This window comes from Setaria italica, chromosome IV (assembly GCF_000263155.2).
Source record: "Setaria italica strain Yugu1 chromosome IV, Setaria_italica_v2.0, whole genome shotgun sequence".
NCBI lineage: Eukaryota > Viridiplantae > Streptophyta > Magnoliopsida > Poales > Poaceae > Setaria > Setaria italica.
This window is the reverse complement of record NC_028453.1, coordinates 10668546-10674344: the sequence shown is the minus strand read 5'-3', so window position 1 is coordinate 10674344 and position 5799 is coordinate 10668546.

Below are 5799 nucleotides of genomic sequence, written 5' to 3'. Positions count from 1 at the left end.
GCTGTTGTGGGCTGGGCTGGAAGGGCGTTGCTTCCTGGGCCTGTGATGGGTCACCACTCAGAACAAGCATCGAGTCCTCGTCCAGACCAAACCACGATATGGAAGGAAGGCAGGGCCGTGCCATACTGCCATCCGGACCGCCGGGCGTGGAGATGGACGCGGCGGATGGCCCTTGCGAAGAAGAGGAGAACGGAGGCACACGTGAGGTAAGAACCGGCCGGTGGAATCCTAACTGTATCACCGCACGAGATGCATCTGCCGCCGTCGGCGCTGGTTGGAAAGAACGCGCCGCTGCATCACGGACCTACAAGTGAGCCGAAGAAATCGCACGGCCAAGAACCGCTGCCTCGCGCCACTGGGGGAGGAGAGGCGGACGACGGCGTCGACTACATCAGCAGACTCCCTGACGAAATCCTCGGCGAGATCATCTCCCTCCTCCCCACCAAGGACGGCGCCGGCACCAAAGCCCTTGCCTCACGGTGGCGCCGTCTCTGGCTCTCCGCGCCGCTCAACCTCGATCTCAGTAACGTCGGTGTCTACGAGGAGGCACTATCCAGCTTGATATCTTGGATCCTTGGTGTGCACCCTGGTCCGGGCCGGCGCTTCTCCATCCCTGTGAAAGACCTCCAATACTGTCCAGCAACAGTTGACACCTGGCTCCGATCCTCAGCTCTCGACAACCTGCAGGAGCTCGAATTTGAAGTTCTGAGCCACGGCCATCGCTGCCGGCCTCGGCATTCTTACGCACTCGCAGGGGCTGTGCACTAAGCAGGTTCGTTTTTGATCCAGGATAAACGGCCACCACCAATAGCCACATCCGACGGGAGTTTTAGTCCCGGTCAGTAATATCGATCGGGACTAAAGAATCCCCTTTAGTCACGGTTATAATGGCTAGGATGGATGAGGGAATTTGGTGGGATGTTTAGTCCCGGTTGTAAAAACCAACCAAAGACCTCTCATTTAGTCCCGGTTGGTAACACTAATCGGGACTAAATAAGTAGCCTTTAACACCCACCCTATAAAAATCTCCTGAGCCCAAACCACTTATCAGACCGAGAGCTCGGGCTCCTTCTCCATGGCGAGCAAGCAAGCTTAGAGAAGTGCTGCCCGATTTTTCTCCTCATTTCTTAGGATTTCACTCATCCCCGATTTTTCTCCTCATTTCTTAGGATTTCACTCATCCAAAGTGTTGTAAAGGTTAGCTATTCCATCCTCCCTTCATTTATTGTTATTATACTTTGTTTTATGCTTTAAAGGTAGAGAAAAATGAGTTCTTTAAAATGAAGGAGAACGGAGAGGATTTTTTATTTATACATGTTTTTGAGCTAAAATTTGATGGATAACTTGCTTGTTATATATGATTCGTATTAGATAAAGAACTTGATCAATATTAGGTATGGAAAAAATAAAGTAAATATGTTTTTAATATTTAGTCCTTGCAATAAAATTGAGGTAAATAAATTATAGGTGCAATAAATAGAATTTTGTCATTGCTATAGTTTTTTGGATAGTCTGCGTGTTAAATTAGAGTGACATGAAAATTGCACCGATCAACTTAATGAATTGTGGAACATGACAACAAATATACACTAAAGACTACAGACGCTCCATAGTGGACTTCACAGAGTTAACAATCCTAAAATAATGGTAAAATAGAAGAACTTCGAGTCCATGGCTGAATCTCGTAAAAGTATCTTGAAATAGTTTTCCAAATGTCTTCTGGAGCCATATTTTCATATTAGAAGTATGGTGGCTCAATAGTCTGTTCAGTCAGAGATTTGTTTACTACCTTGACCCATCGGCTTTTTAGTGAGGTCTTTTGCCTGACAAGCTACCATATTTCTATTATAAAAATGTGGCACTTGTTCCAAAAAATGTTTAGACAATTATTTCGAGATTTCTTTATGATATTCAGCCAGAGTATGCAGACTCAAAGGTCTTTTGTTCTACCATTATTTTCTGGTACTTGAGGAGCGGAGGTGACTCTCTATAGACTTCGAAAAAGATTGAGTCATGTGCAAAGATGGCTTGGAGGGCGAACACTCTGCTATGTTGTACCATTATTTTAGGATTCTTGACTCCGTGAAGTCCGCTATGGAGCGTCTGTAATCTTTAGTGTATATATATCTTTATTGTCTTGTTCCCGAATTCTAGCAATTTTCTTTTGTCGGCCTAGTGAATGATACGAAGGTTGATTGGTGTAATTTTTATGTGAATTATTTTAATCTTTATGAAGGTTGATTGATGTAAATTATCAATAATTATATTTCTTTCATGTTTATTGTAAGGACTAGATATTATAAACACATTTACTCTATTTTTCCCTACCTAATATTGATCAAGTTCTTTATGTAATACAAAGTCCTATGTCCATTTTCCCAGTAATGCGATGCAATGGACTGACAATGGATGTACAACGTGGACCAATGGACCAAGGAGTTCGTTGATAGATTGCATTATTTTCTCGAAGTGACCAAAGCCAACGAACCAGAAAAGGGATTCATATGTTGTCCATACTTCCAATGCAGTAACAAGAAGGACTACTCTTACTAGCGGACTCTTCACAGCCACTTGTTTAGTTACGGTTTCATGCCTAACTATTTAGTTTGGACCAAGCACGACGAAAGAGGAGTTATAATGGAAGACGACAAAGAAGAGGAGGATGATAACAACATTCTGGACTGGGCTGCAGGCCAAGCCTTTGTAGATACGACAATGGGCGAGCCTAACGAAGAAGAGTTTGTAGAAGACAGCCCTATTGATGATCTTGATCAGGTGCTACGGGATGCACAGAAAGACTGTGAAACTGAGAAGGAATCTGAAAAGTTGCTGCGTATGATAGATGATCATAAAAAAATGTTGTATCTAGATTGCAAGCAGGGGCATAAAAAGCTGGGTACCACACTGGAAATGTTGTAATAGAAGTCAAAAAATGGTGTGTCCGATAAGACATTTCAAGGGATATTGAAAATTGTAAAGAACATGCTTCATGAGAATATTGAATTGTCATCCACAATATATGAAGCTAAACAGGTTGTTTACCCTCTGGGATTGGAGGTTCAGAAGATCCACGAATGCCCTAATGATTGTATCCTCTATCGTGGTGATGAATACGAGAAACTGGATGCTTGTCCAGTGTGTGGAGTGCTGCGGTATAAGATGAGATAAGATAATCCTAGTGATGTTGAGGGGCAGCCTCCCAAGAAGAGACTTCCCGTGAAGGTGATGTGGTATTTTTCTATAATACCACGTTTGAAGCGTTTGTTCAGAAACAAGACGAATGCTAAGTTCATGTGATGGCACAAAGAAGAATGTAAGCAAGATGACATGCTGAGACACCTCGCCGATGGGGCCCAATGGAGATCAATTAATAAAGCATTCCCAGACTTTGAAAGGGATGTAAGGAACAAAGGTTTGATTTAAGTACTGATGGATTCAATCCATTCGGTGAGTTGAGTAGTAGTTATAGTACTCGGCTTGTGACCCTATATATGTTCGGCTTGTGACCCTATATATGTTCAAACTTCCTCCTTGGCTGTGCATGAAGTGGAAGTTCATTATGATGCATGTGCTTATCCAAGGCCTAAAACAACCCGGCAACGACATTGACGTATAACTAAGACCATTGGTTGATAAACTTTTACTTCTCTGGAAGGAAGAAGATGTACGTGTGTGGTTGAGGATAAACAAGATATTTTTGACCTACGAGCATTGTTGTTCATAACCATCAATGATTGGCCTGTGCTAAGTAACCTTTCAGGACAGACAAACAAGGGATATCAGGCCTACGCCTACTATTTAGGTGACACAGACAACATGTATTTGAAATATTGTAGAAAGGTCATGTATATGGGTCATCATTGATTTCTTCTACTAACCACCCGTTAAGAAAGAAAGAGATGCATTTCAAAGGGGTGCTAGAGCATCGTAAAAAAACATGCACACCGTAATGGAAAGCGTGTATTTGAGACGATAAAGGATGTAAGGGTAGTCTTTAGAAAGAGTCTTGGTAGCGAACCCATTCCAAACGACGATAATGGAAGTGCACCCATGTGAAAGAAGAAGTCTATGTTTTGGGAGCTATCTTATTGGGAAATCCTAGAGGTCCGCAACGCAATAGACGTGATGCACTTGATGAAGAATCTTTGCATGAATGTGCTAGGCTTCCTGGGTTGTTACAGGAACTCAAAAGATACATTGGAAGCACGACAGTACCTGAAATGTATCAAGCAACGAGATGACCTACATCTGAAAAAGAGAGATAAATGACAACACTACTTACGTCCTGCCAGTTATACTCTCAGTAAGGAAGAGAAGGATAGCATGTTTGATTGCATGAATAGTATCAAGATTCCGTCTGGGTAGTCCTCGAATATAAAGGGAACAATAAATATGAAAGAAAAGAAGTTCATAAATCTAAAGGTCCAATGACTGCCACATGTTGATGACCCAGTTGCTTTCGGTTGCACTAAGGGATATTCTACCAGAGAATGTACGATTGGCACTCGTAAAACTATGCGCGTTTCTCAATGCGATTTTGCAGAAGGCAATCGATCCCACCAAGCTACTACAGGTACAAAATGATGTGGTACAATGTCTTGTCAGCTTTGAGTTGGTATTTTCACCATCCTTCTTCAATATTATGATGCACCTCCTGGTTCACCTAGTCAAAGAGATTACTATTTTCGGTCTAGTATTCCTGCACAATATGTGGCCTTTCGAGAGGTTCATGTCAATCCTAAAAAACTATGTTCTTAATCATGCCCGTCCAGAAGGAAGCATCGTCAAGGGATATGGAACAGAGGAGGTCATTGAGTTTTATGTTGATTTTATTGACTCAATTAATTCGATTGGGGTTCTAGTATCACGCCACGAGGGGAGGCTACGGGGAAAGGGCACCCTTGGAAGGAAATCAAGTTTGAGCAATGATAGTGATTTGTTCCATAAATCACACTTCACGGTTCTACAACAATCATCCTTTGTGGCTCAATATATCGAGGAACACAAGCACCCGACGAAATCCAATGCTTGGATTATACATCATCACATAGATATTTTTCCCGCTTGGTTGCGTCAACACCTTATGGGTAACTCCGCGATTCATGAACAACTCGCTTGGTTAGCTAGGGGACCTTCTAGCACATTCGTGAAATTCCAAGGTTACGAGATAAATGGTTATACATTTTACATGAGAGCCTAAGACCAAAAAGCACCAACCAAAATAGTGGTGTCCGTATAGATGACATAGACAACAACGGAAGGAAGGACTCGTATTATTGTTTCATAGAGGAGATCTGGGAACTCGAATATGGACCGCTGAACATCCCTCTATTTCGTTGCTAGTGGGTGAAGCTGACTGGAGGTGGCGTAACGAAAGATCAATATGGAATGATAATAGTGGACCTAACCAAGACTGGATACAATGATGAACCATTCGTCCTTGCCAATGACGTGCATTAGGTTTTCTATGTGAAGGACATGTCTAGCAAACCTAAGAAAAAATTAGAAGATAAAGAAAAACCATGGGAGCCATAGCGCCACATAGTTCCTCCAGGTAAAGAAAAATTTTGGGAGTCAAGGACAAAACAAACTAGTCAGATGATTATAATCAGTTTGATGGCATGCCTCCATTCACTGTCGAAGTTGACCTAAGCATCATGCTAGCCAAAAAAGAGGCTCCATACTTACGCCGCGATCATGACCAAGGAACATTGTAATACTCCATGGTCAACCTTTATGTAATGCTTCGGTCATATATCAGAACCTTTCTATTATATTTTAGTGATGTGAAAAACTCAT